The sequence below is a fragment of the Stenella coeruleoalba genome (genome assembly GCF_951394435.1).
Source record: "Stenella coeruleoalba genome assembly, chromosome: 5".
NCBI classification, from domain to species: domain Eukaryota; kingdom Metazoa; phylum Chordata; class Mammalia; order Artiodactyla; family Delphinidae; genus Stenella; species Stenella coeruleoalba.
This window is the reverse complement of record NC_137150.1, coordinates 99,572,923-99,599,585: the sequence shown is the minus strand read 5'-3', so window position 1 is coordinate 99,599,585 and position 26,663 is coordinate 99,572,923. Positions and strand designations below refer to the sequence as shown.

General features: G+C 35.1%; 1 protein-coding gene across 4 annotated transcripts in view; it reads left to right on the top strand.

Moving 5' to 3' along the window:
* EPHA6 (EPH receptor A6) overlaps positions 1 to 26,663 on the top strand; it is a gene marked incomplete at its 3' end in the record, with an annotated part of 858,431 nt that overhangs the window by 422,236 nt on the left and 409,532 nt on the right. The gene's annotated exons all lie outside the window — the stretch shown is intronic.

Genomic DNA, 26,663 nt, shown 5'->3' with positions numbered 1-26,663 from the left:
ACCTTTCCCTTTTTTCTTTTACTGCTTCCTCCCTCTGTGCTCATGTAGATTGCCATTTCTCCCATCTTCACAGATTCTGACTCACAGATATCTTGAGGGACTGCTCATATGCCACCCCCATTTCCAAGACTTTCCTGAACCTCCCAGATCAAAGGGATAACTGTTCCTCTGAACATCTTTAGTCTTTTTTAAAACTTAGGAACATATTTTATTCTTTCTTCTAACTTGTTTCTTTATGCATGTTTCCCCCACCCCACCCCCAGTAGCATTTTCTAAGTTTCTAATCTGAACCACCCCATTCTAAATAGTATTAAGCATGATTAACCATGTTGCGCTAGAAGCACACTGGCTGGGTGTAATTCCAGGCCTCTGTACTCATTACTGTGTGATTTGGGGGAAGTCACTTAACAATTCTCTGGCTTCTTCACGTATAAAGTAGGCATAATCATAGAGAGAGCCTGTGAGGAATAAACAGGTTAATTTATTATATTTGTCTGCTAGTGCTGTCATAACAAAGTATCACAGATTGGGTGGCTTTATTAAGAGTCATGGATTCTGAGAATCCAAGGAGAAAGTGTCTGCAGGTTTGGTTTTGTCTGATGCCTCTTCTTGGCTTGCAGAGGCTGCCTTCTCATTGTATCTTCACATGGTTTTCCTCTGTGGTCGAACATCCTTGGCGTATCTCAGTGTGTCCAAATTTCCTCTTCTTACAAGGACACCAGTCAAACTGGATTAGGACCCACCCTAAAGGCCTCATTTCAACATATTCACCTCTTTAAAGGCCCTATTTCAAATACAGTCAATTCTGAGGTACTAGGGCTTAGGGCTTCACCATATAAACCAGGGTGCAGGGGGTAAATTTCATCCATGAAGAGCACATAAAACAGTACCTGATACATAATACTTAGTGAGTTCCTGTGGGGGTGATGCTGTTTCTCTCATCAGCTTTGTTCCTTTGGCTTCTGATCATTTTGGGTATTTCTGTCTTATTCTGCCAATGAATACGTGCTTTTCCTTATAATCTAAAGATAATTTCAAATTTGGATTCCTGTGGCCAACCTCCCTATGCCTATTTACCTTAAAAACAATTTTGTCTGTTACTCTATGAATATTTCATTATTCTATCATATTTAACTGAAATTTTAAGCTTCCAGGAATCTCCTGTTTTCTCAACTCTGCATATTAAAAATTTTGTTGTTTTAAATTGCAAAGCATTTTCCATTACCACAGAATAACTCAAGAGATAGGAATAACTGAAATATAAGAGATTCAAGCAGTTTGATAGAAGTATGTATAAAATATCATATATATTACATGTGCATTATACTGTATGAGGAAGACTATTACTGGTCTGAGCTAATGGTAAAATACTGAAAGTTATTTTACCCAAGATTCACTAGATTCAGAATAATTTGTCACTCTTAGAGAATTCCAGATGGCACAAAAATTGAAAAAAAAATCAATTCATAGACATATTGCGATCTAGAAATATTCACATGGAATTTCCTTCAATTATAAATGTCCAGTGACTGAGTTGTATTTAATTTACAGGCAGGGAAAGGCAGTTGCTGCTAGTAGCTTTCTGCAGAATTGTATACAATATTTAGAGTACTCCAGCTTTGACACTATAAATCAACCACCTTTTTTTCTTATTTTCAGCATATCACATTAAACAATATAAATCTTACATTTTTACTCTGAATAAATGGTTCTAGCTAGCTTAGTAGTGATCAAGCAAGGGGAAAAAAAGAATTAATCAGGAAAATAATCTGACCAAAATTTGAAAATTACCGCACTGCAGAGATGTAACTGCCCACAGTCCTTTTCTGAAGAAAAGTGAATTAAGGGTACTCCCTTAGAAACCACTTAGAACTTAAGAAGCTTAAACTTTTATAACTTAAGGCAGAAATGTGAGCTCTTTACAGAAGTTTCAGTTTTCTAGTCTTCAGTCAAGCAAACGGTGTTGGTAGCTATTGGAAGCACACATCATGAAACAGCAAAAACCTCTTCCACAGCAAAGGACAAAATAATTTTAGACAAAGTCTTGAACTGCTGTAATTGTAGAGGAAAGCACTGGAAATCTGATGAGATTTCTAAAAAATATGATTTGCCTCATTGCAGATCCTCTGAAATTAAATGAGAAGTGTCTTTTATTTGCATTAAAACTGCCTACCCAATCCACTGATGCTTCTTAGCACAGTGTTGTGTATCAAAGCTTTATGAATTCAAATAAAACTCATATCAATATCTCCTCTATTACAGAGTAGCTTCCCAGTGCCAAGCAGAGAGGTCAATCTTCCAAATACTGAGAATGACACTCTTGCCATCAGGCTATCAGACATTATTTTTATGCAGAAGGTTGAGCCTAGAAAAGCTTCTTATTGTCACTTTTAAATTCAGCTAAATTTTAAATGAACCAGGAAAGTTCATGCTAAAAGTAATAAACAGTAAGTTATATTATAAAATATAAAAATACTTTGTGATGCAACCAACCATCCTATATTTTATATTTACTAACTGTAAGTTTGTATATAAGTATAATTCTTCTATATCTTCCTAAAAAATAATTCAGCAATTGCCTTCTTTGAAATGCATTTCCAGGTTAACTTTGCACATATTCACATAAGTAAATATTCTGCTTTTAATAATAAGATGTTTTTCTTTTGTTTTGTGAACATGAAGTGAAAATGAAAACACGTGAACCACTTTACAGTTTACATGCAGTATGCCTTAGTGTAAACAGAGAAGAAAATAAGTGATGCCTATGAGGATTTCCAAGTTTATTTTGTTAATATTCATTTATTAGTCCATTTAATAATAACATTAAACTCATTACATGTTAACATAAATAATATTTTTATAAAAACAAAGCTATATTTTCCAAAACAAAAAAATGTTTACTGAGAAGTACAGTCTTGATATATATTTTTAATTGATGTTTTTATTGGAATGATTGTAGATTCACATGCAATTATAAGGAATAATACAGAGAGATTCTTGTATACTCCTTACAAACTTTATCCATTTTCCTACTCAATGGGAACATTTCGCAAAACTAAAGTTTAGTATCATAACCGGGATATTGACATTAATGTAATCCAACAATTTTATTAAGCTTCTTCACTTTTACTTATCCTCATTAGGAGTGTGTGTGTGTGTGTGTGTGTGTGTGTGTGTGTGTGTGTGTTTATATATGTGTGTTCTATAAAATCTTATCATCTGTGTAGATTTGTGTACCAAGATACTGAACAATACTAATGCCACGAGAATCCCTTGTGTTGTCCTTTTATAATCACACTCACCTCTCTCCATCCCTTTTCCTCTGGCATATTACACTTTCTTCCATTTCTAAAATTTTGTCATTTAAAAAATATTATTTAAAGGGAACTATACAGTAGGTAACCTTTTGAGACTGGCTTTTTTCACTCAGCATAATTCTCCCTGGAGATTCATCCAAGTCGAATGAATACTATATTCCTTTTAACTGCTGAGTAATATTTCATGGTATGTATGTATCTCAGTTTATTTGAACATTCATCTGTAGAAAAATATCTTGGCTGATTCCATTTTTAATTATTAAACATAAAACTACAATGTGTATTCATGTATAGGTTTTATGTGAACATAAGTTTTCATTTCTCTGGGATAAATGCCCAGAGTGAGATTGCTGGGCCCTACAGTAATTGCATGTTTAGGTTTAGAAACTGCCAAACTGATTTCCAGAGTGCCTATATCATTTTGCATTCCTACAGGCAAAATATGAGTGACCCAGTTTCTCTGCATTCTTGCATTTGATGTCATCATATTTTTTTATTTTTGCTTTTACATTAGGTGTCTAGCTATATATCGTTGAGGTTTTAATTTGCATTCCCCTAATGGCTAATGGTATTGAACATCATTTCATGTGCCTGTTTACCATCTGTATATCCTTTTTGGTGAAGTGTCTTTTCATGTCCTTTTCACATTTTTTAATTTAATTATTTGGTTTTTTGCTGATGAGTTTTGAGAGTTCTTTATATATTCTAAATACTACTCCTTTGTCAGATATGTAATTTGCAAATATGTATCTTCTTCCAGTTTGTAGCTGGACTTTTCAATCCTCAGGATGTGGGCTTTCACAGAAAGTGTTCAATTTTGTTGAGGTCTAATTTATCAATTTTCTTTTTCTGGATCATGCTTTGGTGTCAAGCCTAAGAATTCATTTCTGAGTCCTAGATCCTAAATATTTTCTCCCATGCTTTTCTCTAAAAACTCATGTTTTTTACACTTAAGTAAATTTACATGTACATTGTTTCTAACTCACTTTGAGTTGGGGCTTTTGTTGAGGTCCATTTTTAGGGGGGTGCCTATGGGTGTCCACTTGTTTCAGTGTCAGTTGTTGAAAGACTATATATACTTCCTCCTTTGAATTACTTTTGAACCTTTGTTGAAAATCACTTGAGCCCATTTGGATGAGTCTGATTTCTGAATTCTCTATGCTGTTTCATTGATTTAAACGTCTACATTTCTTTAGTGCCACCACTGTCTTTAGTACTACCGCTACAGAGTAAGCCTTATATCAGGTAGAATATTTCTCACTCTTTATTCTTCTTTATCAAGACTGTTTTAGATATTGTAGGGTCTGTATCTTTGAATTTTCAAATAAGCTTGTCTATGTCTACAAAGAAGTTTGCTGAGATTTTTCTAGAGATTGCATTAATCCTATAGACCAATTTGGGAAGAATTGACATCTTTACCATGTTAAGTCTTCCAGTCCATGAACAGGGTATATTTCTCCATTTATTTAGGTCTTCTTTAATTTCTTTCTTTTTTTTCAACATTCTATAATTTTCAACATATGGACCTTATACATGTATTGTTTTTGTTTTGTTTTGGGGGTTGTTTTTTGTTGTTTTTGGTGGTTCTTTCTGCCACACTGTGTGGCATGCGGGATCTTAGGTCCCTGACCAGGGATCGATCCCATGCCTTCTGCAATAGAAGCATGGAGTCTTAACCACTGGACCATCAGGGAAGTCCCCTTATACATGTATTGTTAAGTGTATATTTAAGCATTTCATTTTATTTGGAGCAATTGTAAATAGTATTGAGTTTTTAAATTCTGTTTCCACATATTCATTGTTAATATAAGATATGCAGTTGATTTTTTTATATCTGTAACTGTATTTCCCTCTTTTTTAAAATAAATTTATTTATTTATTTTTGACTGTGTTAGGTCTTCGTCGCTGCACGCGGACTTCCTCTAGTTGTGGCTAGCAGGGGCTACTCTTCGTTGCAGTGCCCGGGCTTCTCATTGCGGTGGCTTCTCTTGTTGCAGAGCACAGGCTCTAGGTGCGTGGGCTTCAGTAGTTGCAGCACGCAGGCTCAGTAGTTATGGTTCGCAGGCTTTAGAGCACAGGCTCAGGAGTTGTGGCACACGGGCTCAGTTGCTCCGCGGCATGTGGGATCATCCTGGACCAGGGATCGAACCTGTGTCCCCTACATTGGCAGGTGGATTCTTAACCACTGTGCCCCCAGGGAAGTCCAAGATATGCAGTTGATTTTTGTGTGTTGATTTTGTATGCTGCAGTCTTGAACTTAGTTATTAGTTACAGAAGAGGTTTTATTTTATATTCCTTAAGATTTTTTTATGGAGATCATCATGTCATCTGCAACCAGAGTTAATTGTATTTCTTCCTTTCCATTCTGAATGCCTTTTATCTCTTTTTGTTGCCTTATTGCAGTGGCTAGAATTTCTAGTACAATATTGAATAAGAGTGGTGAGAGTAGACATCCTTCCTTTGTTTATGATCTTATGGGGGGGAGAAGCATTAAGTTTTTTACCATTAAGTATGATGTTATCTGTATGTTTTCATAGATGCTCTTTATTAAGTTCGGGTAATTCCCCTTTATTCCTATCTTGCTGAATATTTTTATTGTGAATGGGTATTGGGTTTTGTCCAATGCTTTTTCCGTGTCGACTGATCATATGATTTTAATTCTTTAACTTGTTGATGTAGTGGATTACATTGATTGATTTTCAAATGTTGAACCAGTCTTCTATACATGAATAACTCCCACTTGGTCATGGTGTATTATTCTTTTAACACATTGCTGAATTCATTTTGCTAATACTATACTGAGGAATTTTGCATTTAAGTTCATAAGAGATTGGTTTTATTTTTGTTTTTGTTTTTGTCTGGTTTTAGCCTCATAAAATGAATTGGGAAGTGTTTCCTCCTCTTCTGGAAGAAGAGATTTTCTGAAATCTCTGTGTAAAATTGTTGTCAATTATTTAGTTTTTGGTGGAATTCCCCAGTGAAGTTGTCTGGGCCTAGACAATTCTTTTACGGAAATTTAAAATTATTAATTCAACACTTGTAATGGTTAAAGGGCCTTCAGATTGTCTATTTCATCTAGGTTGAGTTTTCTTCACTAAACTAACAATCTGTGATTGGCATGACTTGGATAACATATCCACTTCTAGACCATTCACTTAATCAAGGGAATGGAGTAGTATGATGGGCAGTTCTGTCAAAATCACATGGAGTGTGGAAGAAGCTAGAGGGTACTATGATAGGAGGAGTGGGAGCAGGTATACTGGGCAGTTACAAATGAAAGATAGTTCTCTAAGGTCCAGGCATGCTTCATGACTGCACCCCTGCGAGGTCCAGCTCTTAGATTATCAAAGATTGCGTTAGCCTGATGTTACTCTGACCCCTTAGGCCACCATCTCTTCTTCACTCCTTCCTATTCTCTTCTTTGAAGTCCTTTTAACCTCATCCTGGTAAGAAGAGAATTAATAGTATCTGAGCATCCCCCTATCATGTAATATTTCACAATGGCAATAAATTGAAGTATTTAACAACACAGGCTTTGGGGTCAGGTTAATCTGAGTTTATATCCTGACTCTGCCACTTACTTTCTTGATGACCTCAGACAAGTTCCCTCATATCTCTGCAAAACAGAGATGTAAATACCTACCTGAGGATAATTGTTAGGATTAAAAGATATAAGAAGGGCTTTTCACAGGGCCTAGGACAAATCAAACCTGAATTCCTATGGGCCCAAGCCACAAAACAATAGAAGAAACAACACATATTGCAGAGGCAAATAACAGTTCACAACTAGCTCCTGGACACCCCGTAGCTCATGACCCTGCCACAAAAGAAACAGCCAACATCCTGAACTGAGTGATAAGGGCTATCAGGTGGACAGGGCCTTTCACTGATGCCAGAGAAGTGTATACAACAGAATGGAGCTCTGGTAGCTTAGCTTCCCTTGAGCTGCTTAAGAGCCAAACCTCTAAGAAAAGTCAGTAGCTGGACTAGAACCAGCTGGCTTGTCACAGGGCCTGGAGTCTGGGTGAAAATAACCTAAATATTTTCTTCCAGTTAAATTTTAAAATAGATAAAAAATTTATGAGGTGGATATTTATAGTCTGTTAAGGACAAGTGCTACACAAGATAAGACTCTTATTCCATACAAGGGAGCATGAAGGATTTAGATTAAGTATTGAGGAGTTTTCCAATGGTAAAAACTGTTATTCAGGCAGTTCCTGGCCAAATGCTTCTGTGTATAGGTAGATGGTCCCCATGGCTCTTGTACTGCCACACCCACCCATAGTTGGAGTCATCACTGTCACGGTCAGTGGAGCTCTGTCAGTTGAGATTTGAACAGGTAGGAATCCAACTAAGTGACAAGCTGGGTGGGTGGAGAGAGGCAGGTTTGATTTATGTAAGAGTTTAGTGCAGTCATCAAGGACCCAGATCCTTTCTCTCCAACTGATATCCTCAGCCTGTTCTCTTTTGCCCTCAGGCAAAAACTCCCGAACTCAAGATAACTGCAGAAGATCCAGTCATCACATTTTCACACAGCTGTGTCCAAGGCCTGGAAAGAGAGAGTGGGTGTTTCCCTTATGTCTTAGTCTGCTGGGGCTGCTATAACAAAATGCCATAGGCCAGGTACCTTAAACAATAGACAGTATTTTCTCACAATTCTGGAGGCTAGGAGTCCATGATTAAGGTCCCAGCAAATTTGGTTTCTGGTGAGACCTCTCCTCATTTGTAGTCAGCCACGTTCTCACTGCCCTGTCACATGGCCTTTGCCCTGGGTTGGTATGGAGAGAAAGCTCTGGTGTCTCTTCCTCTTCTTAAAAGGACACCAGCCATATTGGATTAAGGCCACACCCTTACTCACCTTTACTACCTCCTTATAGGCTCTATCTTCAAGTACAGTCCAATTGGGATCGGGCTTCAAATTATGAATTTTGGGGCAATGTAGTTCAGTCCATAATACTCATGTCCCTTTTAAAGCATGAGAAAAATCTTTCCCAGAAGCCCTAAATTGACTTCTCCTCAATTAAGTCATTCACTGGCAAGGGGAATAAAATTACCATTAGTGTTTACCCGACTGAGAGTGGTCCCAGCCTGAACACCCAAGGAGTGAATGAAATCTGTGGGCACAGTGACCATCACAAAAACAGCTTGGAACTTTAGGAGGTTCTGTGCATTTAAAATTAGCAGGAAACAGGGTCTTTAAAAAACAGTTTAGAAGAGCTGGCTCAACAGCTGGAGACTTGTCATGCTCTGCTGGTGTGCTTGCAGACAAAAATATTAATATTTCCTCCCTCACTACCTGATTTTAATATGTATTAAATTTAATATATATTTATTTGTAACATTAAATTAAATATATCTATTTTTCAATTTCTTTGACTTACCTTGACGTTATAACAATTAAAATTAATTTTAAAAGATATATATTCTCTGGCTTCCCTGGTGGCGCAGTGGTTGAGAGTCTGCCTGCCGATGCAGGGGGACACGGGTTCGTGCCCCGGTCCAGGAAGATCCCACATGCTGCGGAGCGGCTGAGCCCGTGAGCCATGGCTGCTGAGCCTGCACGTCCAGAGCCTGTGCTCCGCAACGGGAGAGGCCACAACAGTGAGAGTCCTGCGTAGCAAAAAAAAAAAAAAAGATATATATTCTCTTTCCCGAGATCAGATTTGTGGTTACCAAAGTCAGGGAGTGGGAGGAGGGGGGATAGCATGAAGGCAGTCAAAAGCTATAAACTTACAGTTATAAGATAGATAAGTATGATAAATGTTTACTAAATTTATTGTGATAATCACTTCTTGATGTATGCAAGTCAAATCATATGCTGTACATGTTAAACTTATACAGTGCTGTCTGTAAATAGCTTAATAACACTGGGAGAAAAAGAAAAACATACATTTTTCTTTCCCAAAGTGTCTTCCTATGTTTCATGCCTCATATATTTATATTAATTCAGTAAAACCAACTTCCTCAGATACATTACTGGGAAAAAATTCACTAACAGATTTCCATTTGAGGAGAGAGTGAGACAGTAGGCAATTGTGAAGAATGAAGCATTGTAGGACAAAAAATGTAGACATACATAGAGAACACATGTTGGAGCTGAAGACATCAAAAATGGTCCAAGTTTTGGAAGCTTGAGAGAGGAACAGCGAGATATAGAGAGGAGCAGCAGGTTATACAGAGAAATTAGAAAAGAAAAAATGGCTACAAAGGTAACTATTGCTCTTTCAAAAGAAATTGCCTGCAATAATCTTAGGCAAAGAGCAGAGAAGTCTCCTTTCTTCCTTCTACTTCCTAATGCATATAATCCTGTGTTCACAGAATCCGAACTCAGAACAAATATAGTTTACATATGTTTTTTCTTTAATAAATCTTACATCTGACCCTCACTTTTTAAAAATTGAGGTATAATTTTCATATAGTAAAATTAATTCTTTTTAATTTTATAGTTTTTATGAGTCTTGACAAATGTATGTTGTTGTATCATCACTACTCCAGTTAAGATATGGAACACTGTATGAATTTACACAAGTTCCCTCATGCTCCTTGCCATCAGCCTCCTAACCAACCCCAGTCTTGACGACCAATATTCTGATTTTTGTCTCCGTGGTTTTGCCTTTTCCAGAATGTCATGCAAATAGACATATAGTGTATAGCCTCTTAAGTCTGGCTGTAATGCCTTTGCAATTCATCCAGGTTGTTGCATGTATCAGAAGTTTGTTTCTTTTTATGGCTGAGTAATATTCTATTGAATGAATTTCCTACGATTTGTTTATTCATTCACCAGTTAATTAAAATTTGGTATTTTCCCCCAATATTGGTCAATTTTGGATAACATTATTCATAATATGAACAGTGAAACTTTCAAATACAGTGCTTGTCCATAAGTTCTCAATTCACTTGGGTAAATACCTAGAAGTGAAGTTGCTGGATCATATGGTAAGTGATGTCCTATGAGCATTGTGACAGCAAATCATAATCTTTCTCAAGACTATCTTGAAGAAACCCTCACATTTTATTAATTAAATCTGACACCTTATTATAATATATTCTACCCATTCTCCCTTTTTTATTATAAAAATCCATATCACATTATAGATAGCTATTAAGGTTTCTAATATTTTTCTTTTCTTTTTTATCAGGGAGGATGAGTCTTCAATCCTGTTTTTGTTTTTTTACCTTGCATAATCCACTTTAACCAATCAGTTGTAATCTCTTTAATGCCCCTGTATTCTTTGCTTCAAAGTCTGCAACCAGGGATAGTTAGGGAGTTTGGGATTGACATGTACACAATGCTATATTTAAAATGGATAACCAACAAGGACCTACTGTATAGCACAGGGAACTCTGCTCAATATTGTGTAACAACCTAATTGGGAAAAGAATTTGAAGAAGAATCGATACATGTATATGTATAACTGAATCACTTTGTTGTATAACTGAAACTAACACAACATTGTTAATCAACTATACTCCAATATAAAATGAAAAGTTAAAAAGAATTATCCCTCTAGTAATTACAGGGATGATATGGTGGTCCCAGATTGTCAAGGATCCAGGCTCCTTTTCTAATCACTCTCCCATCCTCGTAACTCCCATCTGAAGGCCCAAAATTGCTGTTTCAGCTCCTACCATCACATCCCCCTTCCATTAATTAGTAAGAGAAAAAGGAAGAAAAGTCCACAGGGCATATGCCTTTGTTTTGCAAGCATGACCCAATTTGCATTCATCAGATCTGTTCACGTTTCTTAGGCCAAAACCTAGTCACACAGCTATATATACAGCTTCAAAGGAAGCTGGAAAATGTAGTCTTTAGCTAGGACACAAAATGTCTATCTTATATTTTTATTACTATTGAAAAATAGAAGAACAGTAAAGGGATAACCAGTGATCTCTGCAATGTATCATCCAGATGTACAAACAAAATACTTAGAAATCGTCTTTAAAACTTCTCTTTCTCTTCCTTGGAGACTGAAGCCATCACAAAATCTTGTAGGTTTTACCACCTAAACTTTACTTGTCTTTTCAGCTTCAACACCCATTCTAGTCCAATCTTCCAATGACTCCTGCCTGGACCCATAAAATATCCTCATAATTTATTTCCCTGAACATAGCACTTTGGCCTCTCTATAATCAGTTCTCTATTTTTTTAGGGAGGATTATCTTTTAAAAATTTGGATATGATCATTATCAGTTGATACTAAGTTTTTTTTGATAGGATAAGATGTATAGGGTACATTTTCACCTTCCCCTAGGGTAAAAACTGTGTTTGTTTTGTTCATTATTACATTTCCAGTGCCTATCATGAAATAAATATAGCCCCCAAAAATTACTGAATGAATTTAATAAATAAAATTATCCAATGAATAACCTAATTTTACTTTGGGTACAGGGAAGAACAATGTATTCACACAATAATTCTGGGAAGAGTGGGTAATACAGTATGTGAAAGTGACTCAAAGTTACCAATGGAAATGAATATGAGGTTGCCTCTACGAAGTTCTCATTCCAGAAACAAATATTTGGTTAAGTGAGTCAAGTTTATAGACTAGAGTAAATTCTTAGAGAAAGTACAGTTATTAGTCATTGCCTTTCACAAACTTCAGTGGTATGGCAACTTCCTTGATAAAAGTTTACATGCTTTCTTGCACTATTTGATCAATTGAAAAGACTCTGTTTGTAAACTTCAGTATTTCTGAAATGAATTTGTGGCAAGTATACTTTTCACATTTAAGAATTGAATTACAAATTGAATCTTTTTGAGAGCCATATGTCAAGACATGATATCTTTGATTAAAGAAGAGTCAAGTTGCAAACATCTACAGTTAATCACTCTATGGTCTTATCTGATTTTCTAAAAATTTACAGTACCAACAGAACTACTATCCTTTGTTTAATGCACTGATAAACTTTTTAAACTTAATTTTTGAACAATCATAATTTTGTGTTTGTATATGAAAGAAAACTTTTATATACATTCTTTTCTATGCTAAGAATAGAAAGTAAAATACTATGAAAATGACAATGTAGAATAGGATAGTATATGATTCCTTATAAAGAATACCATAAGCCAAATATTATTTCTAAAATTCTACACTTATCCTTGAAAAATAGAAATCTGATAATAAAGATTACCCTGATATTGTATTGCAAATTCATTTGACTGTGTTATCCATATACTGACTTTAGTCTAAGTATTTGATTTTATGATTATTTTGGGTCTAACTTCAAAGTTTAAGACTGAGTGAATGTGCATGCATATTAAAACTTGGCAGAAGTAAATATTAGATCTTTCTAAATTTAATCTTATTTTCTTCCAAGTTATTTAAAAACAGGCTTAATTCCTCATGTGAAGAATAGTGGATTTTTTTTTTTTGATTATGTAGTAACTTTTTCAGGTCACTTGAGAATCATTACTATATTTGAAAAGGTAATTTATCATTTTCATACTCAAAAAGCATTTATTAAGCAACTAATTGAGCATAATTTGGCTAGGTGAGCCCAAAGGTAGTTACATAAATAAAAATTATGAAATTAATAAATACAGGAAACTAAGAGTTAGATAAAAAATTAAATATATTAATATCAGGAAAGTATTTTACCATGATTGATCAAAGATATATCCATTAAGTTTATCAGAAGTTAAGTAACAGAGCCGGAGATTCTGGAAGCATACAGAATTGGGATGGGAATTAGATAGTAATCATAGGTGGTTTTTTCTTTGATGGAACAGTATTTATAGAAGTGATGGAGTGGACCTGGCCTTCCTTTTCAGCTTTAGTTACAATGGTAATATAATTTTACCAAGTGGACAATTATCAGAAATAATTAAAATACCTTACCAAATGAGTTAAACATCTCAGTGGGCTTTTTTTTTTCTTTTGGTACTTTCCCAACTATAGTACTTTTATACTGCCTATAAAATTAGTTTATATACCTAACATTTATTTTTTACTTCTCTGAATACTGAAGCATATTTCCCATCACCGTTTCATGTAGCCTTAAAATTGATGTTGGTATAAGTTTCCATGCATTATTAAAAATCTCCTTTCAATTTATTTTATATCAAAATTCCATTTTACTCATATAAAAGTTTTTAATAAAAGTGAGGAATATTACCTGCAGACTTATCTTTGATCAGGATTTCAGTTTTTGAAAGCATCAAAGGTCTGTTATATGAAATGAAAAGAATCAAAGTTCAGGACCATGACAAAGTTTTTGAGTAAAGTTAACTTCAATTTTGTGAGTAATGCTTTGACAATTATAATCACCAGATACACATGTTTTTCTCTTCAAGCTAATCTACAACCCCTCATACATGCCATTGTCAGCATCATCAGCCAGTAGTTACGGAGGCAGACATGTAGAGCATTGTGCAAAACAATAGCAAGTCACAGTGATATATAATATCTTACACAAGGTATTTACCATTTTATATATGCATTTCCCTTGCAGTTTCAGAGTTTTATAAAAATAAAGGAATGAGTCATGAAGAGAAAGCATAAAAATTGTGGCAGACACAATTGCTTGCCTACCACAAAGCATCCTTTTTTTTTCTTACCATTATAAACACAATTTTATTCAGGCAGTAATGTTCCTGTCCCCAAGGGAAGATACATTTTTGCCTAAACTAGTGCTTTCAATGAAACTTTTGAAACAGAAAGTTCTGACTGAGCATGACTATTTGCCATTAGCATGTTTAATAATCTTGGCCCCCACAATTCAAGTTCAGCTTTATGTCCCAGGCACAGTGACAATTAAAAAAAAAAATAGTGCTCTCAAAGGTTTCCAAATACCTGCTACGGAGTAGTATCAATCCTAGTCGAGAAACAGTCGTCTAAATTAATCATAGTAATCCTGTCCTCCTTCGCCAGTTCGCCTCCTGTCTCCTCCTGTCACCTCTTCGCCTAAGAGGAGCCATACGACCGACCTAGTTCTCACTGATATTATGTCAAGGTAATTTTAATGGATTACCTCTGGGAAATTTTTTACCGCCTGATAAAAGATGTAGCATTAGGAAAAAACCTTTGCCTTGTCCCTTCTACCCTTCCAGCTCTGGATACTATTGAGAGAGGATGGGATATCTGGAACATTAAACCAGCGGTCTTATTATTCTGAAGCAAAAAGCCTGACCATAAAGAACCTTCACACTGAGAATGGTGAAGCAGAAGGATAAAAATTCCTAAGCCCTTGAAGACGTTGTTTAACTGATGAAACATACTAGGAAGATATGTAACAGGTTTTATTACTTAAGGCTTAATTAGCCAAGTCATCCATTATTGCAGATTAACACCATGGAAAACAATTTAAAAGACCTTCCCAACACATTTTTTACATTGAATCTTTTCTTTCTTAATTCATGTTTAGATTGTTTTACAAATATAGTGACCCTAAGAAAAGTATTGTAGAAAGCCTGCAATAAAAGGGAAGTAAATTAAAACTATTTATTTTAATGTTTTACGAAAATAATATTTTTGTATACAGTGGGTACACCTTAAAGGACACCTTGGAGGACATTTCAGCATATATCCAGTCTAATTCCCATCATTTGCTTCATTTTTTATTATAACAACCTCTTCAAATGGTACACCTTCAGCCTGAACATTTCCATGATGTAGAACTTAATAACCTCCAAGGCATCCCATTCCATTTCTGGACAGCTGTCATCATTTGAAAATGTGCCTCAGTCCATTCCAAATATGGCTCCTTATTGTTTCCCCTACATTAGTTCTGTGCTCAGAGCCCTATAGAAGAAAATCTAATCTCTCCTTTCTTGCTAACAGGTTCTAATTAGGCAAGATTAACAATAAGAAGACAATGGTAACCTGTGGGGTAAAACTGAAATATGAGATGTCAGAGAATTCCAACCTGGCATACATAGGCCTTGCTAAATGGTCTTGTACATCTCCTGCTAAGCCTATTTGGCCTTCAACGCACCATCCATTCATTGCCCTTTTATTATCACTAAACCTGCTATCCTCAAGCTCTAAAAATGAACAACACACTGCATATGTTCAGAACTATTTTACTAGGGACCAAAAAAGTGGCAGAAGTCCATCCTTCTGTTCATGCCAAAGTGCAGTTTGTCGATTGAAAGATGTTAGTTGATGCAGTGGGAATGGGCTGGAAAAACTCATTTGGCATGCCAACATAGCTTTTATACAGTTATTTCAAATTTTTATACTACTGACTTTTCACATTTTTAAAACATTGACTAAATCTATAATCAAAAAAATCCCAAATCCTGAGCAATATCCATGTGATTTTCAACTAAAAGGGATTCTATTGTTTTTGTTATGCTTTCTTTTGTTTCTAACAGTAGAATATTATTAGACATTCCAGAGAGATATATTATAACTCTTGTCAATTTTGGGGAAAAAATATGTCTTAAGTTTTATCACGTTTAAATTTTTGGAAAGATGTACATTGAGGAAAATTACTAATAAAAACAAATCTATTAAAACAATTACTTCCACTCCTGAAATGACTCAGTTTTCAATGACAAATAGAGGCAACTTACTCTGATGAGATTAAAATTAAAAATAGAGTGGATCTTTAACTTGGAATAATTAAAGTAGCTCTTCTAGGCTTAGAAAATAATCATTAGAAGATTATTATATATGATAAAAGCTGTCTTTGTTTTTCCTTAAAAGAACATTAACCTGTAAGTAGTAGAAGGAAACTTTTTTTGTTCACAATGCCTGCAAGTTGGGACGTGGGGAGGTGTGGAAGATGGGAGTAAATATTAACCATTACCAATATAATGTAACTATTATCTCTTATATTGGTTTATCATTACAATTAAAAACAGATCACCACATATGAAAGAAATATTTGAGAATAAACATGACCCTCAGTATGATGAGAAGAAATCTCATAAAGAAATATACAGATCTAGAATTCTATGCTAGACTTAATCAAGACAATAATCAGGAGAAGTTCATTGGTCAGATACAGAGCAGGTCAGTTTAATTGCTCTAAATTTTCTACTACACTACAAGTTTGTGCAAATAATGTCTGTCTTATTCAGTACTTCACATGTATACCAGAATCATTAACCTAAAAAACTCTGTGTCTACTGAATGAAATGAATGAATGAATGAATAAGAAAAAATGTGCATTGATAATGTGGATTTTAAGTTAGCAGTAAGAAGTTCTGCCTCTATATAATAGCTAGGAGCAGCTTCTACTTGACCAATTGTTCTACAGATAACAACTATAAACTCTGGATAAAATATTTAAAAAAAAAAAGACTACTTGAAAGGCTCTGGAAATCTCCCAAAAGGAGCCACATATTTGGGAGGGTTGACACCTGGAGGAAGAGAACAGCACTGGACAAGTTGCCATTTTTACAATTTTTCCTTGCGATCAGTCCCCAGTGTGTGCCATAATAGGTGCCTAAATTGGGGGAGAAAATCCTGTGTTACTAGTATGGAGAACCAGAAGACAGAGTTTGGAGCAACCACAACAACTAGAAAATGAAGGGTGAGAAACGCCAGAAAGGAGAGAGCCACAGAAGAGGGGAGCCCTAAATTATATGTGTAAACTCTACCCTAATCTCTGGCTAATTCTGGAACTGTATATATGTGGGACATATTCTAACAGCCATGCTAAGGCAAAAAGAACTATTCTGTGATTTCAAATGATGCCCACCAAAAAAGAGAGTTTGCAGTTCAAATTAGGTCAAGTTATCTACTTCAAAAAATAATAATAATAATCAGTACGTTCAAAGAAACAAAACAGAATACAGAGCCTTACAGTGTATTATTGACAATGCCTGGGTTGCAATCCAAAGTTACCTGACATACAAAGAAATGGGAAAATGTAGGGACTTCCCTGGTGATCCAGTGGTTAAGAATCTGCCTTCCAATGCAGGGCACGTGGGATCAATCCCTGGTCAGGGAACTAAGATCCCACACACCACAGGGAAACTAAGCCTGTGTGCTCTAGAGCCCATGCGCCACAACTAGAGAGCCCGCACTCTGTAACTACTGAGCTGTGCGCTCTAGAGCCCACGCGTCACAAATAGAGAGAAGCCTGCTCACCACAACGAAGAGCCCACGCACCGCTAAGAAAGGTCCTGCATGCTTCAACGTAGATCCCACGTGCCACAACTAAGACCCAACGCAGCCAACTAAATAAACAAATAAATATTTTAAAAAATTTCCTTTACAAAAAATGAAATAGGAAAATGTAGCTCAAACAAGAAAAAATACGACTAATGGAGACATTCTAAAATGACCCAGATTTTGAAATTAACAGATAAGCATTTTAATGCTATTATTATAACTATGTTCAAGAAAATAAAAAGAACCCAATAGAAATTATAGGACAGAAAAATAAAATATATGAATTTGGAAATTCACTGGATGGATTTAACAGAAGATTGGAAAAGACAGAAGAGTTAGTGAACTTGAAAATAGATCAATAGATATTGTTCCAATCTGAAGAACAGAAAAAATATATATAAATTTTTAAAAGGACAGGTGCCTCAGAACCCATGGGGTGATATAAAAAGTATATTTGAATCTTGGGAGAAGAGAAAGATAATAGGACAGAAATAAATTGAAAAAATAAAGTCAAAAAAATCCACCAAATTAGGCAAAAAACAAATTTACAGATTCAATATTATCAACAAACTCCTAGCAGAATAAATACAAAGAAATCCAATCCTTGACACATTATAGTCAAACTATTTCCAAAAAAGTAGAAAATCTTGGAACCACTGGAGAAAATACGTTGGGCTGTAAATCAAGTGTTAATACATTTAGGTGGATTGAAATAATGTAGCAGATATTCTCTGACTAAAGTGGAACTAAATTAAAAATCAATAACAATGAGATACTCAGAAAAAAGTAATTATATGGAAATCATACAACACTCTTCAAGTAATCCAAAGAAGAAATATCAAGGGAATTGCAAAATATTTGGAAATGAATACAGGCATACCTTGGAGATATTGCAGGTTTGGTTTCAGACGATCACAACAAAATGAATATCACAATAAAGTGAGTCACATGAATTTTTTGGTTTTCCAGAGCAAATAAAAGTTATTTATACTATACTGTAGTATATTGTGTGCAGTAGCATAATGTCTAAAAAAAATGTACATGTCTTGATTAAAAAACACTTTATTGCTAAAAAATGTTAACTATCACAAGACCCTTCATCAAGTCATAATCTTTTTGCTGGTGGAGGGTCTTGCCTTGATGTTGATGGCTGCTGAGTGATTAGGGTAAGTGGTTGCTGAAGGTTGAGGTAGCTGTGGTAATTTATTAAAATAAGACAAAGATGAATTTTGCTACATCAATTGACTTTTCATTTCATGAGCAATTTCTCTAGAATATGCAATGCTGTTTGATAGCATTTTACCCACAGTAAAACTTCTTTCAGAATTGGAGTCAATCCTCTCAAATCCTGCCATGACTTTAAGAAGTAATTTTATATAATATTCTAAAGCCTTTGTTCTCATTCAACAATCCTTACAACATCTTCACCAGGAGTAGATTCTATCTCAAGAAATCACTTTCTTTGCTCATCCATAAGAAGCAACTCCTCATCCATTGAAGTTTTACCATGAGATAACAGCAGTTTGGTCTCATCTTCAGGATCCACTTCTAATTCTAGTTCTCTTGCTATTTCCACCACATCTGCAGCTACTCCTTCCACTGAAGTCTTGGACCCCCCAATGTCATCCATGAGGGTTGAAATCAACTTCTTCCAAACTCTTATTAATGTTTGATATTTTTACCTCTTCTCATGAATCGATAATGTTCTTAATGGCATCTAGATAGTAAATTCTCTTCAGAAGGTTTTCAATTTACTTTGGCCATATCCATCAGAGTAATCACTATCTATGGAGCTATAGGCTTACGAAATATATTTCTTAAATAAAAAGACTTAAAAATTGAAATTATTCCTTGATCCATGGGCTGCAGAATAGATGTTGTGTCAGCATGAAAACAACATTAATCTTGTTGTACATCTCTATCAGAGCTCCTAGGTGAACAGATGTATTGTCAATGAGCAGTAATGTTTTGAAAGGAACCTTTTTTTTCTGGGCGGTAGGTCTCAACAGTGGGCATAAAATATTCAGTAAATCATGTTATAAACAGATGTGCTGTCATCCAGCCTTTGTTGTTCCATTTATATATCACAGGCAGAGTAGATTTAGCATAATCCTTAAGGGTGCTAGGATTTTTAGAATGGTGAATGGGTATTAGCTTCAACTTAAAAGTCACCAGCTGCATTAGCCCCTAATAAGAGAGTCAGCCTGTCCTTTGAAGTTTTGAATCCAGGAACTGACTTCTCCTGTCTAGTTATGAAAGTCCTAGATGGCATCTTCTTCCGATATAAGGCTTGTCTACATTGAAAGTACTTTGTCTGGTGTGGCTAGCTTCATTAATTATCTTAGCTTGATTTTCTGGATAACTTGCTGTAGTTTCTACAACAGCGCTTACTGCTTCACCTTGCACTTTTATGATTTAGAGATAGCTTCTTTCCTTAAACCTCATGAACCAACCTCTGCTGGCTTCAAGCATTTCTTCAGCAGCTTCTTCACCTTTCTCAGCCTTTATAGAATTGAAGAGAGTTAGGGCCTTGCTCTTGATTAGGCTTTGGCTTAAGAGAATGTTGTGGCTAGTTTGATCTTCTATCCAGATCACTAAAACTTTCTCCATATCAGCAATAAGTCTGTTTCGCTTATCATTCGTGTGTTCACTGGAGTGGCCGTTCTAATTCCCTTCAAGAAGTTTTTCTTCCATTCGCAACTTAGCGAACTGCTTGGGGCAAGGGGCCTAGCTTTCAGCTTATCTTTGATTTTGACTTGGCTTCCTCATTAAGCTTAGTCATTTCTAGCTTTTGATTTGAAATGAGAGATGTGACCCTTCGTTTCACTTGAACACTCAGAGGTGTTAGAGGGCATTGTAGGGTCCTTAACTGTCCTAATTCCTGTAATGTTGTGTCTCAGAGAATAGGGAGACCTGAGGAGAGGGAGAGAGATGGGGAAACAGCCAGTCAGTGGAGCAGTCAGAACACACACAACATTTATTAAGTTTGCTGTGTTATATGGGCACAGTTTGTGACACCCCAAAACAATTACAATAGCAACATGAAAGATCACTGATTGCAGATCACCATCATAAATACAATGATAATTTAAAAGTTTGAAACATTGGGAGAATTACCAAATGTGCCACTGACACACAAAGTGAGCAAAAGATTTTTCAAAAATGGCACCAACAGACTTGCTCAACACAGGGTGGACACAGACCTTCAGTTTGTGAAAAATACAATATCTGAGAAGTGCAATAAAGTGAAGCACAATAAAACAAGGTGTGCTTGTAATTGAAACACATCAAACCAAAATTTGTGAGATACAACTAAATGGCTTAGAGGGAAATGTGGAGTTTTTAATTGGTTATAGTATAAAAGAAGAAATGTCCAAATCAATCACTTAAAGTTAAGAAGCTAGAAAAAGATGATCAAAATAAAACCAATGCAAGTACAAAGAAGGAACAATAAAGTTAAGAGCAGAAATCAATGAAATAGAAAGTAGGCACACAATACAGAATATTCACAGAGCCAAAACTAGTTCTTTGAAAAAATCAACAAAGTTGATACACCACTCACAAGACAGAGAATAAGAGAGAGAGATGAGAGAGAGAAAACACAAATTAACAACATCATGAATGAAAGAGGTATTATCACTACGGATCTAATAAAAAGATAATAACAAGGGAGTATTATGAGCAACTTTACACCAACTACCTTCAACAATTTAGCTGAAATGGAGCAATATGTGAACAATTAGGCAGTTAACAGGGGACTAGGTATGCAAATATCAAAGAATGAGGGTAAAACAGATGTTCAGATGCCCAGGTACGGAAAACACAGAAAAGAGAAAAAAAAAAAAAAAAAAAAAACCTCAGCAACTAAATTGAGACCATGAGAAAAAGCTAAAGTGTTATTAGCTATTTTCTGTATTGGAGAGAACTAATTTTTAATTCTTGCTGGTAGAATCCACAGGTATAAACAGAAGAAAGGGAGCTGCCTTGAGGAAAACTCTCTTGGAAAGTAAAGAGTTCCTGTTACCCTCAAGTATGTGACCATCCTTTAGTTAAATAGGAATTTTGATTATATGGTCAGAGCTGATTTGACTGAAACCCCATTGAGTTAAAGATGAAAAACTGTAGGAAATAAAACTTTCTCCAAAAAAAAACCAGAATAACTATTAAGAAGCTATGTAAATAGTACTTCACTACATATAAGGACCAGTTCTATAAAATTCTGCATTTATTTCTGGGTATGTGATCTTTTATTTTCTGTAATTCTTTTCTTTAATCTTTATTTTTTTATTGAAGTATAGGTGATTTACAATGTTGTGTTAGTTTCAGGTGTACAGCAAAGTGACTCAGTTACACATACATATATAGCTAATCTTTTTGCAGATTATTTTCCCATATAGGTTATTACAGAATACTAAGTAGAGTTCCCTGTACTATACAGGAGGTATTTGTTGGTTATCTATTTTGTATATAGTAATGTGTATATGTTAATCCCAAACTCCTGATTTATCCTTCCCCCCTTCCCCTTTGGTAACCATAAATGTGTTTTCTATGTCTGTGGGTCTATTTCTGTTTTGTATATAAGTTCATTTGTATCATTTTATTGGATTCCAGATAGAAACGATATCATATGATATTTGTCTTTCTCTGTCTGCCTTACTTCACTTAGTATGATAATCTCTAGGTCTATCCATGTTGCTGCAAATGGCCTTACTTCATTCTTTTTTATGGCTGGGTAATATTTCACTGTGTATATATACCATATCTTCTTTATCCATTTATCTGTCGATGGATACTTAGTTTGATTCCACATTTTAGCTATTGTAAATAGTGCCACAGTGAACATTGGGGTGCATGTACCTTTTTGGTTTATGGTTTTCTCCTGATATATGCTCAGGAGGGGGATTGCAGGATCATATGGTAGCTCTCTTTTTAATTTTGTAAGGAACCTTCATACTGTTTTCCATAGTGGCTTCACCATTTTACATTCCCACCAACAGTATAGGAGGGTTCCTTTTTCTCCATACCTTCTCCAACATTTATTTGTAGACTTTTTTGATGATGGCCATTCTGACTGGTGTGAGGTGATACTTCACTGTAGTTTTGATTTGCATTTCTCTAATAATTAGCGATGGTGAGCATCTTTTCAAGTGCCTTTTGGCCAACGGTGTGTCTTCTTTGGAGAAATGTCTATTTAGATCTGCCCATTTTTTGATTGGGTGGGTTGTTTGTTTTTGCATTGAGCTGTATGAGCTGTTTGTATATTTTGGAGATTAATCCCTTGTCGGTTGCATCATTTGCAAATATTTCCTCCCATTGTAATTCTTTTATTAGTTTTCTAGGCTACATAACAAATTACCACAAATTTAGCAGCTTAAAACAATACCTATTTATTTTGTCAGTGTTTCTGTGGGTCAGGAGTCCAGGCACGGCTTAGCTATGTCCTCTGCTTAGTGTCTCACAAGGTTGAAGTCAAGGTGTTGGCTGAGCTGTGTTCCTTTTCTAGGAAGATTATGACATCATGAATTTTGCTCTGCATTACTTAACTGAATTAGTTAACTGCATTAACTCAAACTGCACTTGAGAAAATATAATTTATTTACAAGGTAATATATGTAACTCTAAATGAGGTCGGAGGAATCAGCTACACAGGGCAAAATCTCAGATAGTATAATTTATAGTGTAAGGAGAGAAGTGATTAAGTAAGCAAAGAATAACAATTAAGTAAGCAAAGAATAACAATTTACTTGTCAATAACAATTTAACAATTTACTTGTCAATAACAATTAAGTAAGCAAAGAATAACAATTTACTTGTCAATCTTTAGTATCTCACCTTACACATGCTCTGACTACTTAGCTAGTGACCCCACTAAAACGCTTCCATGTATGCTTATGTTGGCCCTATTAGCTCAATGAAGCTCACTAAGGAAAGTGTCTCTGTAGGAGACATTACTCAGCTCCCTTCCATCAATAAGATGTGCCCTTTTGAGTTGTTTTCTCGATAGCGTAATTGTGATGCATGATGCTGAGTCTTCTGTCCAATAGGGAGCAAGGATTGCTTTGTTGTTATACATCTAGTAGGAGCCTCATTGTTTTTCTCTGTGAATAGCACAAAAATTTCATAGGTGCATCATTTTTGGCACAAACTAGGCAGCTTGCCTTATTAATGTGCACACCTAGAGTTGCTGTAACTATCAGTAAGAAACTGTGTTAAATAAATGACTTTGGTTTTTCACCTGCTAGGCTCTAATAGCATCCCCAAAGTAATCTTGGTCTAACAGCTTGAGTCTTTTGCAGAAGTGATCAAGTGATCAATTCTTTTGAACACTAAGGGGTAAACTTCAGCTCTGTGCAGAATGCCAGGTGCAAGAGCAGTTGCCGTGAATAGCAGCAGAAATTTAATATGAGTCATGCAATTTAGCATGGGTACCTACTAACAAAATTTTTTAAGTCATTGTACCAGGTCTGAAAGAAATGAGGAAGTGAGCCTAACAGAAATTAGGCAGTTGATCTAAAAATATGTTTTTATTCATTCAGAAAATATTTCTTAAACATCTAACATTTGCCAGGCTGTGCTAGGTACTGAAGATAAAGCAATAAATAAGGTTGATGTGGTCATTGCTTGCATCAAAAGTACATTTTGGTAAAGGAGTGAGATAAATACAGACAAAAATCGTCATTTAATTACAGTTTGATGGGAACTTTGATACAATAGAATATTTCAATGTGCATGAGAGCAAATAAGTTGGAGATTTAGATGTGTCTCATTTTCACAGAAATTAATGCTTCTGAATAACTTAAACCATTGAGTTTGATAAAGATTTATGTATATAATGTTATTATTCAGTATTGTCAATCAGTATATTTTTGAGCACACCCACATGTATTTTTAAAAGAATTCCTTTAGGGCTTCCCTGGTGGCGCAGTGGTTGAGAGTCTGCCTGCCGATGCAGTGGACACGGGTTCGTGCCCCAATCCGGGAAGATCCCCCATGCCGCGGAGCGGCTGGGCCCGTGAGCCATGGCCCCTAGGCCTGCGCGTCCAGAGCCTGTGCTCCACAATGGGAGAAGCCACAACAGTGAGAGGCCCGTGTGCCACAAAAAAATAAATAAATAAATAAAAGAATTCCTTTAAACCATATATCTATGATAAAATCACAATATGTTATACCTCAAAATTCTTTGTTATTACAAATAAAACCCTTCACATTTAATGTTTATAACTCAGAAAATGAGAAAGCTAAATTTTTATAGCACTTAATTATCATTTTACATTTATTATTTATTTAAATATTTTTAAGCCAAATAGTAATTTAGGAATGTGATTTGTATATCATGTTTATGGGCTAATAAGCCAATATTTCATTTTTACCATTTCTGATTTTTTAAAAAATTTTGTAACCTTATTATATTGTGTTCATTTTATTTAAAGGAGTTTTATCTGGGCATTTGAAAAATATGGGTATACCTTGTTTCATGATATTTTATGAAAAATACAGCAACAAGAACCCTATGGGTTAATTGAATCCACAGTCAAGCATTCACACGTTAATTAACTTGAAAAAAAAGTCTATTGAAGTATGCAAACCACCAAGTCAAGGTGTCAATTTCATTTTAATTTTAATCAGATCATCCAATCTGTGAAGGTACTTATGGTCCTAGTTCCTAAAGTAGAAGGATGTGTGGAAGTTCATTAAGATTGCTGTAAAGCTTCCAGAAAAAGAACAAAACCTGTGTTTGAAATGGAAGTAATTTAATTACTTACTTACAGAATTCAAGAAGAATTCACTGTGGTTATACTTTGTAGATTTTTTGTGTGTGAGTATAATTTATTTAGTCTAGGAAGTAATTTGGAGATGTTGAGTCTAAGGTTAACAGTTCTCTACAGACAATAGCAGTTCTTAAACTGGTTCTGGGTACTTTAGTAGAAGATATCAAAAGCCATAAGTACCCCATATTGCCCCTGAAATATATATCAGAAAAGTCTCAGGTACAACAAAGACAAAAATAAATTATTTCTGTAGGTTATTCAAGCTTATATTTTTTTCTAAAATTATAACAAACTTTTAAGCACCAAATTGAAATGTGAGTTTGTGGAACAATCATTGGCCTGGGAATCAGGATACCAGGGTTTGTATTTCATTATAAAATAATGGAGTAGGTTAAAAATTAACCTCAAGACTCTTCTAGCGTGATGTTCTTCAGTCCACAGTGGGCATACAAACTTGTTTTTTTCTTTTTTGATCCTTATTCATTTTACTCATTTTTAAAAGCCCTGAATTAGCAATGGAAAACAGTATGACAGTTTTCGAAAATTAAAAATAGAATTACCATGTGATCCAGCAATTCCACTTCTAGATATATACCCAAAAGAATTGAAAGCGGGGACACTAACATGTTTGTATACCCATGTTCTCAGCAGCATTATTCACAGAAGCCAAAAGGTAGAAACAACAGAAGTGTTCATCAGCGAATGAAGAGATAAATAAAATGTGGTCTATATATACAATAGAATAGTATTCAGCCTTACAACAGAAAGAAATTCTGATACATGCCACATCATGGATGAATCTTGAGGACATTATGCTAAATGAAATAAGCTATGACAAGAAAGCAAAATAATTGGAATCTAGTCTTCTTCCTCTCACAGTTGGCCTAAACAGTAGTTTTCTCCCACTCTGTTTTAAGTATTTCAGGAGGCATCAAGAAGACATCCACATTTGAGATGTAGGAAAGAATAAGATGCGGGACTATTTTTCACGTGATAGAGTTCCTTAGATTTATGCCACAACCAGCAAAATTTCAAAGAAAGAAGCCAATCTTCATGATTAGGATCATGTTTTAAAGAAAATGCAAAACAGTTACAAATAAAAAAAATTTATTTCTGTGCAACTCTGGAGCCTTGAATATATAAGAATATTGATTTACACCAGCAACTGATAATTATTTGCCCTTAGCAGAATCAAGAGGCACTAATTCCTTTTTAAAAATGCCTTTTTAAATAATATATAATTTATTTTGGAATTTGCTGTTTAATTTTGAAAGTAAGTGGGCCTGACTTTCTGGAAAATCACTTCAAAAAATTAATGAAGCACAAATTGAAGACTTGAGTTTGGGATGTCCATCTTAAACAATCATGAGCAACCTTCCCACTCCAAGAAAGTACCTTCTCTCAGGTCAGGTTGATATTGGCTGGTATAGAAGGAGAAGTTAACATGTTTAGATTTCAAAGAATTCTACTGAATACAAAGAAAAAGAGAAAGGTTATATGTTAACAAAACA